Raw genomic sequence first — 18381 nt, forward strand, 5'->3', positions numbered from 1 at the left:
ATGATGAGTTTCAACGTAACATCAGGTTAACATCAGCTTACATGCATTTAAGCTATGGTGTAGTTGCTGCTTGCATTTGTTGGAAAAGTATAGCATATCTTTTAGACATGTACAATTTGTTTCGTTCTGAATGTCAATTCGGACGAATTTCGGACAATTCGGACATTCGGATACCTCTGAATGTCTGAATAGCTGAATTGCCAAATTGACGAAGTTCTGAATTGCTGAAGTTCCGAAATTGCCGAAGTTCCGAAGTTCAGAAATTGCTGAAGTTCCGAAGTGTCGAAGTTCCGAATTGCCGAAGTTCCGAAATTGCAGAAGTTCCGAAATTGCAGAAGTTCCGAAGTGTCGAAGTTGAAGTGCCAGAGTGTCGAAGTGCCGAAGTTCCGAAGCACATTATTGCTGAAGTACTAATATACCTACCCAGTGGAAGAATGAAGAATGTTACACTGTATACAAGTTTAACCCCTTAAGGACTGGACTGTTTTTGCAATGTTGTAGATTTGCAACCAGGCCTCTTTTTACACTTTTGTGGTGTTTGTGTGTAGCTGTAATTTTCTGCTCTCTCATTTACTGTTCCTATATAAATGATATATTGTTTTTTTAGGTCAAAAAAGGCTTTCTTTACATACCATTATTTATATAATCTCATGTAATTTAAAATGTAATTGTAATTGAAAAAAATACATGTTTTTGACTTTTACTTGGAAAATCTTTTACTCATCTACAAAAGCAAATAAAAAAAACTGCTAAATAGATTCAAAATTTTGTCCTGAGTTTTAAAATACCCAGTGTTTACCTGCATTTTTGCTCTTTTTGCAAGTTATAGGGCTATAGGTACAAGTAGGATATTGCGGTTTCAAAACATACATTATTTCAAATGTATCAATAGTGACATTGTAACACTATTATCTGTCATAAATCTCTGAATAACACCCCACGTGTACATATTTTTTTTAAAGTAGACAACTCAGGGTATTCGTGACTAAGTGGCTACTAAAAAAGACTCGACATACCCAATTTGCAATACCTTGGGTTGTCTTCTTTTGCAAATGGTATGCCATGATGGGGGTAATTCTCATTCCTGGGCTACCATACGCTCTCAAAGGCAACGTAACCAACCTGGCCATTTTCAATATATTTGACCATGTAACTTTCAAAAACGCTATAAAATCTGTATAAAATATGTATGTTATATTCTGGAGACTTTGCTGAACACAAATATTAGTGTGTCAAAACAGCTGTGATATGTTTTACTGTTTTGAATCACTAATATTTGTGTTCAGCGAAGGCTCCCGAGTAAAACCGTGCCCCCCCATGTACAGGTTTTAGGGTGTAATAGAAAGTTACAGGGTAAAATACAGTGCTTGCAAATTAAATTCTCTGGACTTTCGGCCTGGGTTGGCAGGCAGGACCCTCAAAATGCAATTAATAAAATTACTTAATTATGTAAAAATATTTCATAAATATGCACAAAGAATTTAAATATATATGCAGATTTATATATTTGAAGTCTATGTGTATATTTATATAATTATTTATGTAACTTTGTATATGAACATATGTATATTTTGTATTATTTTTATTTATTTATATATATATATATATATATATATATATATATATATATACAATTTCATTCTAAGTGTATTTTGATATATATATTTTAATGTCAAAAAACAGTTAGAATAAAATTTCATATAGATATATAATTTAAAAAATATATGATTATTTAATTTAATTTAATTGACTTATTATTTGTATTTTATAATATATATATATATACAATATAGAATTATTATATATATTATATATATACGTGTGTAATTTAATTATAAGTGTATTTTTATATTAATATATGTACATATTAATATAAAAATACACTCAGTATAAATTATATATATGATATATAGACATATATTATGTAGATATAATATATATATATCTATATATCATATATATATATATATATACACATATATAATTATTATTTTTATTTATTAATATTAACCTTTTTTTTTTTTACACTAGCAGGGAGACTGCCTGTCAGCACAGGCAGTCCCCCCTGCAGGCAGACACATGGACACCTATTGTGACCATGTGATCGCTCTGTTGGACCCACAGGGGTCCTAATCCGCCATGGGGAGACTGCCTGGGCTGCAGGCAGTCTCCCCACACCGGGAGCACTGCCGATCGTCACAGGGAGAACGACGGCGATCGGGTAAGTACATAAGACCGTTAGGATGGTTCAGGACCGTCACCGGTCGGCAATGCAAAAATGCTGATGACGGTCCTGAACCGTCCTAGGTCGTTAAGGGGTTAAATAAAAAAGTATACAAACATAGCCAGGATTCAGCTGTCAGCATTTGCAACACTTACAACAATCAAGTAGCACACATTCATATAAAATGTAAGTTACTTAGCCAGTCAATGGAATGACAGGAATGAATAAGTAGATAACTTCCTAATTCCCACGGTATTAGGGAGCTATCTACTAATAGGCTGAAAGACCTAAATTAGTCTTTCAGACAAATTTACTAATACTAAGTAAAGATTACTTAGTATTAGTAAATTATGACCCTACTCGCTATACTGCGAGTAGGGGCATGTCAAGTAAACAGTAAAAAAAAGAAAAACTATGTGTCCCCCTCCCGATCCCCATACGTGCCGTGCGAGTGGGGGCTTCTAGCCTGAATGGGGGGCCTATTTCCCCTCTAGACCCCACCCCTGAGTGGTGGGTGGGGGCCCTAAGTTAGAATAAGTGGGGGGAACCTTTTGTCCTCCTGACCCCCACCCCTGATCAGTGGGAGGGGGCCCTAAATACCAATAAGAAGGGGTGACCTATTGTCCTCCCCCCTGGCCCCCACCCCTGAGTGGTGGGTGTGGGCCCTAAATTAGAATAAGGGGGGACACCTATTGTCCTCCCCCCCAGCCCCCACGTCTTAGTGGCGGGTGAGGGCCCTAAATAAAAATATAACCCCTCCAGGTGACTAGGGGTTCCCAAACCCCTATTCACCCCCTCCCAAAAATATGAAGTCAAACTTACCTACCCCCCTCACCCTAAAAATAATGAGGGGGGACCATTAACAAGGTACCTGTAAAAAAAAAAAAATACAACTTACCATTTGATGTCTTCTTTTTTCTAAAATCTTCTTTATTCAGCCCCAAAAAAGGCCAAATAAAAATCCATAATAACCGTTGCATTTAAAAAAAAAAACAAGAAAACCCAAGCACAAAAAAATAAATAATCCTTCTTCACCCAGGGAGGGCTCTGCGCAGACTGAGCTCTTCAGGGCGGGGGGAAGGCTTATAAAGCCTTGCCCAGCCCTGCAACTAGGATCGGAGCACTCTGGTTGGTTGGTTGGTTTAAGCCATCCAATCAGCGTGCTCTGACAGGTAAATGAGGAGACTGACAGGTAATTCTCTACATTTACCTGTCACAGCACTGTGATTGATTAGCTTGAAATCCAGCTAATCAGAGTGCTCTGTGTCATTTTAAACAGCGTGGGGAAGTTCTTTGGAATTTACTCATGCTGTGTAATTTGACTCATAACTCTCTGATTGGTTACTTTCAATTAACCAATCAGAGTGTTGTTATGAGTCAAATTACACAGCGTGCGGAAATTTGTATAATATTTAACCAAATAATGTCTTCCAAACCAAGAGATGTGAAAATAGATCTTTATACAGCTCCAATGGAAAGAGGCCCCTTAATGGGGTTAAAATCCACGAGTACTTTTATCAGTCCAAGTTCCAAAAAACAAACAGTGTTGTCTTCATAAGGTATTACCGTATTAACTGCTGGGAGTCTCCACAATTATACAGAATTGGAAACAGTAATATGGAAGCATTTTTTGTAGAGACGTGAATAATGAAATAGTTCAGAATGTTTGAAGACTATGTAATTTATCTTTTGTAATAACACCTTTTACTGCCTTACAATTGTGACAGTCGAACGTCGAGGACTGTATCAAGTGGTTCTAGTCTCTGGTATAATTGTGTACATTCCCAGCAGGTAATATTCTGATACTTTATGAATAAAACATTGTGTAACTTTCTGATTTCACTCTGATTAAAAGACACAAATATAATAAAGCATATAAAGAATTATTTACTAAAATTAGAATTTAAAGAGCATCTCAAATTCAAGTTAAATGTAGTGAAATTGCAAACATTCTCAAAGTCAGCTATGTATACAGTTCAGCTACTTTGACCTTAAATTTAAAATTCACTTTGAACTCACTTTGAATTCTCACTTTAGTGACTAATGCAGTATAATAATCATTTTACTTTTAAGGTTTCTGTAGAAATTTCCTTTTGAGTGAATAATCTCATTGGGATATATACATACCATGCGTATAACAAAGTGGCTATCCACTAAAATCAAATGTGTAATCTTTTACTCAGATGTCTGCAATGCAGGTGAGATATATGAAATAAATATTAGATACATAAAACATTCATACATTTATACATATAACATTATTATAATTATATAATAGATTGCTGTATTTCAGAGATCAAAATACTTCCATATTTGAATAAAAGTGCATCTTTGTTTGTCTCCAAAATTACTACATATTACATTTTACTGAAAAACATAACCTGCTTTTGAGCAGCTAAAATGCAGTCTTTTATTGCACCTTTTTCTGCGCGCTATTTATTGAAACCCGAATCCGTTATATATAGCTGCCTATAAGAATCTGTTCCAAATCATTGCTTTAATGCAGTTGAGTTTAGAAAAAATAATTCAAATTATTGGACAAAGGTAGTGTATTTAGACACATAGCACCATCTGTTGGTAAATATCTGAACCAGTTTGTAAGAAACGTCTTGAACTGCTTAATGTTTTATATTTTAATGATATTGTTTCTAATTAAACTACCTACTTGTTTGGCATAACATTTATTGTTTTACCATTTTGCTGTTTGCAGATTAATTAATAATATATGTTATGGGTGTGTTATTTTTATTATTATTATTACTATTATTTATTAAGCACCAACAACTACTGCAGCGCTGTACAAGGTGGACCGACAAACAAAGTAGCTGCAACAAGACAAGATGGACATGCAAGAACAGAAGGTGCTAATGGCCATGTTCAAATGAGCTTAAATTCTAATTGGATTGGGGTAAAATTACACCAGATGTAAGGAAGGTATATTTCATGCATAATTTAAGGCTTAGTTTTTTTTAGATGATTCTGATGCAGAAGGGGAAGGTGCACTTTTAAAAAAAGCAGTTGACAGTGACTTTTTTTTTCAAGGAATGAAGAATATGTGAGAGTCTAATAAACCAGAAAGGAGTTATATAGTATTGGTGCTGCTTTAGAGAAGTCTTGAAGGTGAGAGTTGGAATTGTGAGTATAAACATTAAATAGACACTCCACTGCCCTAATAGAAAAACAAAGTCACTGTTAAGTTGATGTACCCCAAATGAAAACTTCCATGCATTTAGTTAGGCATTTTTTGTGCTTTGGGGATATATCTAAAAACAACTTGCAAAACTTGCAGTTCTCTTGTCTGCTGCCTTTGCAAGCCGTCCTCTTCTAAGCACACCGAGACTTTCTGTGACTGTCCAATCACAGATTTCCCAATGCAGCTCAATAAGAAATCTTTGCAAGTCAGGTGCTCTGGGCAATTGCTTCCTTGTGAGTTTAGCTCCACTGACTGAGCTAACCAAACCAGGAAATAACAGGACTAGTTGTCTGGTCGACAGCAGAGGGTGTGTAACCAGGTTAATTTATAAAACTGTAAATTTCTATTAAAATCTGCACTTTTTGTAAAATCTGCACTTTTGCAAAAAGAAAATTAGGTAAGCTAAAGTGCTTTAGGGGTCTGTGGTGTCCCTTTGAGCAATACTGGACATTGCTGGTATAATGCTAAAATTTACAGATTTTTTTTTTTCTCCATATAAATGGCAAGCCTATTATAGATGCATTAACCCCTTTATAATCAAAATATGTGTAATAAAATGTTACTTATGTCATACAATTAAATGTACAAGTTCAGTAAAAAAAAATAATAGTCTATTAGACCTCATCCCCCTCACTTTATACTCCTTGATGAATTTTAGTTTGGTGAGAAGCAAATATGTCTGCCATGGTCACTCTAAATCTAAAAAAAACAAAAAAAAAAAAACACTAAACTAACAGTCCTTAAAAATAGTGCTGGAATATTCAAAAAATAAAACTTTATTGCTTGTATTGTAAGAGTGGGGGGCAACAGCGGCAACAGGGGCAACAGGGACAAAGCAGAGAACTAAACTGGTTCAGGGTTTATTTAATGAAAAGAGAATTGTAGTGAACTGAAAATCAAATTGCAAAATGCAGACTAAAACAGCCAATGTCTGACTATGACTAAGCTTAATCTTTTTAATTTGTTATTCCGTTCACTATGTCTTGGTGTATAGTGCATAAACTGTTGTGTGTTACAAACAGATGATTAAACTGCACTTTCTGTATGTGGGCAATATGCTAAAATACATATTTTCCCATTATGGTGCCATTTTAGGAAGCCCATTAGGGTCCTTCTAAATTTATATTCACATGGTGATTGACCATATTTATAGATCTATGTTTTTCCCAGTTAATGCATGTAATATATATTGCATTTCTAGGCCATTTCATATCATGTGTGTAATACTTTGGGAAAATAAGGTATAATGCATATTGTTTAAAACATTTGATCCTCCAATGTTGTTGCAAAGGCTGAACAAATAAATGAAAAAGAAAACACATACAGGGTTTCTTCATTTTTATATATATCTAAACAGCAATATTTATAGAAACTAATTTGCTGTGTTTAGCAATGAATCCCATACTTCAAGTAAATGTTAATATATATTTTAATATAATATGTATGGCAGCGAAGTGGTTAAATTCACACTTCTCATGATCCACTTAGAAAAAAAAAAGATCTCTCACATTAAAAGTCAGAGTGATAAGCACCAAATGTTTAGTTTTGTGGCATATAATGGCATTTCTCCCATTTCAAGGTGCATAATATCAAACAAATAAGGTAATGATAAATATATTATAAATAACTACTTAGTATGTTCATTCAAGTGGGGAAACAGAATGTTCCCCAAATCCCCCCAAACATATACAAAGAGTAAAAAAAAAGTTATATTATTTAACAATTATACAATAGTATAGAAATTCACTTTGTTTTCCTGTTAACACTCTATTGATTGTAAATAAAAAGTGCATAGACAATTATAAGCGTTGCATTGCAAAATTAAAGCAAAAATGTAATTTCTCTGAAATGTAAACCATTGCATAAAACATTTAAAAATCACCTCAAACTTGTGTAGGCCTTTTTCACGTGATGCTCCTTGATTGTTTCTTTGTTTTTTATTTAAATGTAAGATGTAGCACATTATATCATAATCTAGTTTGGACAAAGTAGCACTAAAGTAGTTTTATTACTCCTCTTCTCAGTAGGCTTCCTTTATGCTAAGTGCCAGGTGCTAAGGACAGTGCTTATAACTATTATTGACAACTAAGATGGAGGCGTTCATGTGTGGGATAAAGAGATGCGGATTTCTATATTCATTTTGTTTATAAAGCCTCATTAATACATAGTTGTTAAATACAGGGATAAATACACATTGTATTAAAATTAATGGGGCATGGCAGTTCCATTTACGAGAGAAAACACAACAGCCAGTGAAAGAAAGTAAATGGATACAATCTTGCACTGAAGTTGGTAGGGTTGCAGGGTATCAGGGCATAACCCAGTGATTATAATAAAGAAGCGAAGAGGCTGAGAAGGGTATGACAAGAGATGTCCACCCTATCGTCAGTCCCTATACCCCAGGATAGGCATGTTCATAATCATGGCTTCAAAAATTGCCAGTATAGAACATAAATGAAATATGAAAATAATAAATTTTATTGCTCCCTTCTAGGGAAGATAATAAACACACAAAATAATAAATGTGTATATACATGAAAAAAGTGTAATAGAAGATATAAAATAGAAATCGTCTGTAGCATGACACACCTTGTTATCACAAAAATGAGTGACACAATCAGAAGCGGGTAACTGTCGATGTGTATGTGACCGTTACCCGATAATTATCACTATAGTTGTAGGTGTAGAGACTAGAGCTTCTGTATAGCCGCACACTTTAAATTACAGAGATAAAATGAACATCTGTGTGGCTAAACAGGCTTAAATGGTGAGAGCGTCACGGAGACCTAGTTATTTATCACTAAAGTAGCAAAAAAGAGGCTATTCGTACGTGACAGTCACCAAAATGAGTGACACGATCTAAACGGATAAATGTCAATGTGTATGTGATCGTGACAATTACCCAATATACATCACTGGATTAGCAGGTATAAAGACTGGAGCTTTTGTATAGCCACACACTCTTAGATTGCCGGGATATAGTGAAAACATCTGTGTGGCTGAACAAGCTTTCAGTGTATAAATAGTGAGAACGTAACGATAAACTTGCTATTCTGTCACAACAGTAGCAAAAAAAGGTAGCTATTCGTACGCAACAGTCACAACCCGCATAAAAGGTAAACAATATGCGGTCAAGGTGATTAGCTAAATATAGAATATGGCAGATCTAACCTATGGCCCGATAGCAGTAGAAACGGAGCCGAAAACGGCACACAAGCTACTCCTGTGTCAGTGCCTGTACAGGCAGATTTCTAGTCTGAATCAGATTCTAGATCGAGTGGTCCCGGGAAACATGCAGAGTACTCGTCTATTCTGATACTAGTGCTTTACATTCCAGATAGATTACTGTTCTAGTCTGGTCTAATTCTGGACTGAGTGATCTGATTTTACCCGGTAGATTACTACTCTAATCTGAACTGGTTCTGGACCAAGTGGTCTCCTAAAGTACCCAGACTTCTAGTCTAAAGTCTCAAATTCTGGACCAAGTGGTCCCTGTCAAAGCTTCAGACTACTAGTCTATGCTGCAAATTACACCAGACTACTAGTCTATGCTGCAAATTACACAAGTGGTATAGTGAGAAGCGAAGTCGCTCAGACCGGAGTGGTCCCGATATTGGCTCAACGCGCGTTTCGGCGCTGGCGTGGCGCCTTTGTCAAGAGCTTACCGGAGAGGGTGAGCCCGCCACAATTTAAACCTCCAGGCTCCGCCCATGGAAAACCCGACGTAATCATTTGCTGAACGGGCAGCGTGAGTCGGTGGGCGGGGTATGGATGGTTGAGTGGCATGTACGGCCATCCGGCATAGGGATAGTCAGAGCAGTTAACCCTATGTTCCCCAAATGTCCGGATGGATACTAAAAATAGTCCCTGAGCAGGGGCATACATAGTAAATGTCATATTTCGAATGAGAACTCGAGCAAGTCATAAACAAAAACATATGGTGAAGATAAACCAAATAATATGGTAAAAAGTGAAAAGTAGAAGTAAAAGTGCAAAGTGTTATTCAGGTGGATAGATTGCCAAACTGAAAATTGAAAAGTTTGATAAATTTACATATTTGAAGATGCAGCTAAGATGAGATTTAAATGGGAATTTCCCATCAGGATTGCCTCAGGGGATCGTATGTTATAGACGGGAGCTACCCCATCAAAATGACCTCCCGAGAAAAATATGTTGAAAACCTAATCTCCAGGTTGATGGAATTACCTCGTGAAACACAGTATGATGGATATATTGACCTAAAGTGTAGATCATTCAGCAGGGTATCTAGATACTGGTTGTATGGGCCGATCCTAAGGTCGATGTGGTGAATGGACTCCCATCTCATCTTATGTATTAAATAAATGGCGCAAACGAGAATCCTTCATTAAGACCCTTGGGTTGTAAAGTTTTGAGCCTATATATCCAGAAGCTCTCGCGTTGCCGGAGAAATTTGTCATAGTCCCCTCTCCTACAACTATAGTGATAATTATCGGGTAACGGTCACATACACATCGACAGTTACCCGCTTCTGATTGTGTCACTCATTTTTGTGATAACAAGGTGTGTCATGCTACAGACGATTTCTATTTTATATTTTCTATTACACTTTTTTCATGTATATACACATTTATTATTTTGTGTGTTTATTATCTTCCCTAGAAGGGAGCAATAAAATTTATTATTTTCATATTTCATTTATGTTCTATACTGGCAATTTTTGAAGCCATGATTATGAACATGCCTATCCTGGGGTATAGGGACTGACGATAGGGTGGACATCTCTTGTCATACCCTTCTCAGCCTCTTCGCAGTTCCATTTACATATATGTCTTCAGCAGTCGGTTAAATGGAAAAAAAGAAAATTTATATTGAAAGAAGTTCAGTAACGGAGCCAAGGCTTAGCAAAACAAGCAAAGACACTTTTGTATTTACCCTCCAAGGGTAAATAGGTGGCTTCTCCACCCACTAATGGCATTAAATTCAGCAACACCAGATCCTCAAAGGGAATAGATGCCCAGCATCGAGCAGGTGAGTGAAAGTTCAGGCTTTATTTCATCTAATGATAAAATTGTCAGTACAGGATAGTAGCTATAGCGAGTGCACAAAGGGTGTACCGTGAAGTAGGCGCTTACGCGTTTCCTGCTCACAAGCACCTCCTCGGAGGATCTGTCTCTGAGAAAGTTTCAAAGTTGTAAAGTTTTTTTTTTGTTTTTTTTTTAACATTGTTATATAAATATTAGTTTTTTAACATTTATTTAATTATGTATTTACTTCATTTCCTCACTCACTTTTACCTATCTGGGAATTTTGTTTTGAGTTCTTACTTCCAGAAGAGCGCTTACACTATACATTTATAATAAGAATAACAATTGAGCAAATCAAATCTAATTTGCTACATTGTTTTCCTCCTTATTACAGAAACAATGTTTTATGCATTGTTATCTCTTTTCTATAATCTACTATTTTTTAGAACCTCTTATCACTAGTGTTTTCTGAATACATTAAATTACACATTTCTGTTGTCTAATTATATCTAATTCAAGAACAGGTTGTCAAAACGTTGCAATTCTGACAAAACAAATTGTCATATATGTGCTAACCTGGGAGTGTTGATCTTTTTTTTGTATAGTTATACATATCAGTTTTTCATCCTTTTATTTCTACCATTTACTCGATTTAACAAAATAGATTGTTAAAAACAAAACAAAAAAAACTTGTAGCTGCAAAGGGGATTGCTAAAAGCAAACTCTGTGTTATTGTTATCTATCAGAGTTATGGCCAGATGTTAGTACCATTTTTGTTAGAAGCCAGTAGGCAAATGTATGTGTATTTAAAAACATACAAAAGAGTGTGAAATAGTGTGTGTGTGTAAAGAGAGGGGGAGGGATACTCAGAAGGTATAAAAGCAGACTCAAGTCACAGGACTCAATAGATAAGTCTTCTAAGTTTTATTGTGTAATTTAATACACAAGATAGTATTAATGTTTTAGTCCACAGGGGTGGACTTTTTTCAAGACTGGAGTCGCTTTTATACCTTCTGAGTACCCCTCCCCCCATCCCCTACACACACACACACTATTTCTCCACTCTGTTGTATGTTTTTTTTTTATCTCATAACTCCCTTGTATGTATCACCCAATTCAATCACTAATTTGTGTGCATATTGCCTATCTCCTCAGTCTTTTGTGTGTATATCCCTTGTCTCGCTACTCCTTTGTGTTTGTATCTCAATCCCAATGTGTGTTTCTTCATCCCCCATATAATTTATCTTTGCATATCTATTTCTATCTATTATACTATATCATGGCTGAACATTTCCATCTGCTGGCCCCTTCAGGTAAACAATATCCATTTGTGGATGCTAAAGTATTTTGTAAAGAGACTGGGCATTAACTCATCTTCCTGCTACTACAGTCCAGCTTCTACATACTATAACATTGCTAAAGTGAGCAGGCATTGCTCATTGGGGATTGCACACTATTTCATGATCTCACTCAGCGATATATTACAGCAATAGATAGAAGAGGAAAGGTGCCCAGTCAGAGCAGGATTAACACCTAGGAAACCTTAGGCAACTGCCTAGGATCCAGGGATTAGACAGGAGCCTTGGGACCATGAATTTGCATTGCTTCATTCATCATGTCTGTGTTAACATTGTAGGTGTGACCCAAAACACCCAGCCTATCATTACCTTATTTGTTTGATATTATGCACCTTGAAATGGGAGAAATGCCAATAGAGATCGATTCTGTGGCAGAAGATCAGAGACAGGGACCACACATATGCACAATGGGCCAATTCAAACCCTTTAACTATGAACCACCTGTGTTTTACTGTCTAACAGACGGATATAGCTGTTCATTAAGCAGATTATGTTTAGGATTTAATTTCACTCCAATCTGATAAAAAATGATGATGAGTCAAGGTCTATCCAGATTAAATGTTTGCTTTAACACATTCAGCTGCATTGAGCAACTGCAAAACCACTTATGCATGGCTGACATTTTGTACTGGTTTGTAATGGTATAAGTTTGATTTTCATATGTGCATATTGATGGATGCAATATATGTATAACACACATCAATTTGAATCTGTGCAAAGTATGTAAAATCTTCAAGCATGACATTAAGATTGTTTTTTGTTTTTATTTTATAACAGGTCCTAAGCAAAATGTGTCTGGGTTTTTATATTTAATGATTTAGGCAGACACTCCGTTTCTTTACTGAACACCCACAATTTTAATTGCTTTCACCTACCCTGGAAAGCAAATATAGAAATGAAATATAGTGAATAAAGCTTTGTGTGTTCTTTTTTATTGTGTATTATTTTAATTTCACACATAACATACTTGATTAACCACAATATAGAAATAAATAATTTATTATTTAACTCTTTAAGGGCCACTCATGTATAATATCATCCATAAGAAGTTGGTATTTAAGGAGTTAAATCAAATGACCTCTTAATCAAGTGACTGCAGGTCTTCGAAGAGCTACTGTAGGTATTTATACTGGGCATCCCATGCTGGCATAAATGGTATAGGGACCAGATTGTGATGATAGCATAACATATCATTGGTCCTTAAGGAGTTAAGTATTTTTATTTAAAAATATGTATTCCAAAATAAATCTACAGAATTATACAGCGTATAACAGGTGATCAGTAGCCTGTGACTCAACGCATTGGTACAAGTAAATGCAAAAAAAAATAAGGAATAGAATAATTAAAAATTGAAAACCTTTTTTGTCTTTATTGTTACATTAAGTCTGAAAGCATATGCATTTTGACAGTTTGTAAATCACAGCATAGAAGTCCCTGGAGCCTTAAAACCTCCTTGACGAGAGCTGTTAACTTAGTGTACGGGTTACAAACAATGTAATTGACCAGCTGTCTACAAGTAGAATATTGGCTGTGCAATATTTCCTCCATCCAATTGAGACTTTTGTACACTCTTGTAAGGTAATGTTTTTTTTAATAAACACTTCATTATTGTAACTAAGTTGTAATCTTACAAAGAATATTGAAAAGAATCAAAGCTAACAATTAAGATACTATTAAAATAGAGAAATAGACTTGATTTCTCTATTTACATAGAATATATGTTTTAGAATGTACCAATATTTGAAACAGTTTTTGACAGATATACTTGTTTTTACTCAACATCCCAAGGGTTATTCAATAAACAGGTTAAGTGCAGTTAAGTACCAATCAAAATGCAACATATATGCCAAAACAGGCAATTTTCACCTACCTCTATATTTAGCACTTAAGTGTTTGTGAGGTATAGAAAAATAAGATGGAATTCAATGTAGAAATGTACACCAATTTTTTTACCTTCTGGGCTTGAGCATGCCCATCTTGTTACAAGTTCTGTACTTTGCAGTTATCAGTCAGTATAGAGAGAGAAGAAGAAATAAAACTAAAACAATTTTGCAATTTGAAGATTGGTGTAGTACTTTAACTGGAGCAATTCCCTCTCTTTCCCTCTTTAGTAGATGTATCACTCGTTTGTTTTTGTTCACTGCTTAGTAGAGCTATCTATTCACTACTTTCTTTTTTTCTTATTTAGATGACTTAGCTGGTATCGATTGGGATTTGCTAGTACGTATTTGACTGAAGAAACTGTTTATGCACAGCAAAGAGCATTTTAGGAGGTGGACGAGAGTATATATAACCAGTGATATTTTTTTAATTAATATTAGAGAATTATCATCATTATTATTATTATTAATTTGTTTTGCAAATCATCTTGTAATCATTTTTATTTATATTTTTAATTATTTGCAAACATATTGATTGACATTTGGCATTATTAACTAGTAAATATAACTGAGAATACAAAGTGAATTAAAAATGAAATTCCAAAATTAGGCCAAAATAGCTCATTTAAAAACATTCTCCAAGTCAACGTTGTTTTCACTTTTGGCTATTTTGGCCAAACCCTGTGAGCTTATCGAAAGTTCGGGGAGCGTTCCGCAAACTTTACACACTGATAATACTTAGAGCCAGGTTATTCTGCTCTTCTACTCGAGTGTACTTTCTACTTTTGGCGTCTCTGCTTAATAGGATTATTTAGTAGACTACTCTATATTGTGCTTTGTTTTTACTCCCATGAGGAATCATCCAAAAGGCGGCTTTGCAAAACTCTTAAAGGGTGTTGTGGAATCTGGTTGCTAGCTCTATCTGAGCAAGGTTACATGGCTCAGAAAAATGACATTGTGTAAACCGTTAGATAAAGTGCCTAAATAGTGACTAGAAATATCTCGCTCACAATATGCTATTTTATTTTGTCTACTTTGACTCCACACTAAATGTATTTTAATATAATCACCATGGAAACCAATGAACCAGCAGGTACATTGAATTGGCGACTACCACTCTTTTTTATCTTTTCTTCACTTTTTGGAACACGGCACTTAGATAAATCTCCATCAATGTTTCTATTTATCATCCTCCAATGAAACGTAAGCCCTGGTTGTGCCAGGGCTAAATTAGATTGTGATGGTAACTGCTAAATCTTTAAAAGGACACTGTAAGCACAAAAAAAAAAAACGTAAGCTTTATGAAGCAATTTTGGTGTATAGATCATGCCCCTGCAATCTCACAGTTAATTATCTGCCTTTAGGAGTTAGATCCCTTTGTTTTTACACGCTAGTCACATCTCCCTGCATGTGACTTGTACAGCCTTCCTAAACACTTCCTGTAAAGCATCATCTAATGCTAAAATTCCTTTATTGCACATTCTGTTTAATTTAGCATGTATTATCACCTGCTCTTCTAGACCTTGCAGGTTCCTCCTGTGTGTGATTAAAGTTCAATTTACATAGCGGGAGATGAAAACTTCTAAAACAAGTTAACATCTGATTGAAAATTAAACCATTTTTTTCATGCAGGCTGCATCAGTCACAGCCATGGGAGACGTGGCTAGGGTTGCGTAAACAGTAATAAAAGTAATTAACTCCTAAATTGCAGAGAATTGAGCAAAGCAGAGATCTATACACCAAAACTTTAACATTAAACATACTTGAAAACGAGAGAAATCTCAATGTATCTTTCCTGGTAAAATATTTTATAAATAAAATAAATAAATACATAAATTAAGTTAAAGTGGTTTTAGTGCCTTTAAGATACATTAAAAAAAGAAAATTAAACATGACATGAAAAAAGTCAGTATAAGTATTAGACACATTATAGGGGATTTTCTATGCATTATTTAATAAATTGGTCTAATTTTCAGAAAGTGGCTGATTCTCCTTTAAAGGTCATGTGACTATGATGCATTCTTTGCACTGACAGTAATGTAAATATAATTGCACAGCTCCTGGTGTCTCCTAGACATGTTGAACCGAAATTAATAAGTTATAATGTAGCTTAGTCATAAATTATATTATTTTCGGAGCTTGTGTGTGGTTAAGTTGATTTAAATGCATTTTAGCATTTTCTTATCTTCGAAAAATTGTTTGGTAAACAGAGTAAAAAAAAAAAAAACTATATTTTGATTTATTCCCCTAATTATTGGTTGCATTAGAAAACAGCCAGGCTAAATGAATACAGTATGTCCTATTTCTGTAAAAATAAATCATTTTTGCTTGATATGTTCTTAATGTTGATGATATCAGATACTTCATTAAGACTATAATTTTGCATTGGGGAAAGAACATTTATGTAGACTGCTACAATAATAACTATTATAATAAATACGCAAGTCACATAAAATATATCAAATAAAATATCATCCATATATATGGATATAAAATTAGAACAATGCCAAATTTAAATATTGTTATGTCTTTTTTTACCTGATTTATATACTAAGACAAATGTTGTTTGAAAACTTTAATTTAGGTTTTTAAGAAACATGTTACTTATTTCTGAACTTATAATGTTCATTTAAATATTAAATATACACTGGAACTTTTTGCCATCGACTGTAAGGCATTGAAAATAAAACAAAAATGCATGTGTTATCCATTGGACAAAATAGTATGATTTGCAGCCGCTTAAAATCATAAACCTTTTATTACTTGTCTAATATATAACCATCAAAACAAGAGAGTGCAATTCTGAATTTATGAGGCCGAACGTAACACTGAATATGAAATAAGAATCACATTGATCTTTGCAGTAGATGGCTTAAAAACACATTAGGTGGCATAACTTCAAGACAGATCATTGATTTAGGCATAAAATGCACAGCATTCAATACTTTGCCACCTAATGTCTCTCAATAATGAACAAAGCTGTTGTTTATTGATGAAAGTAAAATTATTTGTGTGTTATATCATAGTGTTTGATTAGACATTTTAGATTTACAAGGGGTAAGCGGCATCCGTGGGTTTTCGATTTTATTAACAGATGTTTTGAACACCACTAGGCGCTTGGAATAATGGAGAACTACTGCTAGAATGCCAGCTTGTTTTAAATGAAATAGCTGTTGGTATCATTCACAAATACATTTATGTACAAGTTACAATAGCATGACAGATTTCAGATTTTAAAAACATCATTGGAATATTATATGCTGTTTCCTTTTCAAAGTGGGGAAAAGTAAAAAGTCTCAGTTTATAAACAGTATCTTAGCAGGAGGCTGATGTGAGGCAGGAAGTGGAAGATTCAGTGTGAAGTTTATTCTACGTGGGAAATGAACATATGAAATCTGAATTATATGCTGATATATATATATATATATATATATATATATATATATGTGGGAGTTCATACTAAAATGAATGGTAAAAAATACCATTTCATATACATATATGCAGCCTGTAGAAATAATTATATTTACCTTCCTACCTACATTTTTTTCCATGTATATATGGGACTTGTTTCTATTTCAATACAAAAGTAAGAATTCCTGTCCTGTGCACAATCTATCTCTACAGTGAGAAGATGTACAATCTAAGGCAGGTGTAGGATCCTTTGGCACTCCAGATGTTGTGGCGTACATACCCCCTTGCCCTCCATTGCTTTGCTAGGTTTTTGTCTGTAAAAACCATTATGGAAAAGGTAGTTAACAAAATCTGGAATGCCGAATAATGCCTACTCCTGATCTAAGTGATTCCTTCTCAGATTTTCATAAAGGGAAAAAATATACATCTCATACAGGACAGCACTTATTTGGATACTGGAAGGATTCGACAGTGGAATTTTGTACATGCCATATAATGATGTATAGCCATTTACAAATGTTATATACATCTTATATATTGTGCTTGCTTTTTGGAAATCTGCATTCTCAAACAGAATGTATTAATCTCTTACAAATACCCATGAGCAGGAGGTAGAATTCTTTATTTTTCAAATTTTTCTTATCACTGTAGAAAAAACAAGTTACTATTTAAAGGCAAGTTCTATATTTCGTTTTTAAAATGTTCCTTGTTCCTTAGATTCAGGGCCCCCATTTTTTTCAGTAAAAAAAAAAAAAATAATAACAAAAATACTTAAAATTTCCTCTGTTGCACTATAGTGTGTATGGGAATATATTTGGGCTGTAGAGGGAGGTAACTGGGGCTGTGGTGTGTGAGGAATTGGGACTATAACGTATGTGTGCAGTGTGTTGAGAGGGAGATGGGGGTTGTTTTTTTGTGGTAGGAGTGGTAACTGTGTGTTTGGAGGCAAAAAAGTCACTATCCACTAATATCATGAACTGCACCTAAAATGTAGCGTATTATGCTTATTTCTGTCTATATGAATCTCTATAAGCTACAATAAAAAAATTATAAATATATGTAATAAAAAAAGAAGGCTCCTTGATTTGCCTGTACAATGAGTATCTCCAGGGGACTCCGCATAAAAGTTACAATAAGTGCATGCCAATCCAGACACATAGATAAATCCAAATAATCCACCGACAAATTATGTATACGAAAATAGTGCACATTTATTGATAAAAAAGTAAACATATCAAAAAGTGTCATGTTGTCACTGCAGCCCTCATAGTTGCTAAAGGTAGTACAGGCATATCACACCAAAACATTG

General features: G+C 34.6%; 1 protein-coding gene across 1 annotated transcript in view; it reads left to right on the forward strand.

The window, feature by feature from the left end:
• Positions 1–18381, forward strand: part of TENM2 (teneurin transmembrane protein 2) — a 2177747-nt gene that overhangs the window by 680691 nt on the left and 1478675 nt on the right. The gene's annotated exons all lie outside the window — the stretch shown is intronic.

This window comes from Pelobates fuscus, chromosome 3 (genome assembly GCF_036172605.1).
Source record: "Pelobates fuscus isolate aPelFus1 chromosome 3, aPelFus1.pri, whole genome shotgun sequence".
In the NCBI taxonomy this organism is placed as follows: domain Eukaryota; kingdom Metazoa; phylum Chordata; class Amphibia; order Anura; family Pelobatidae; genus Pelobates; species Pelobates fuscus.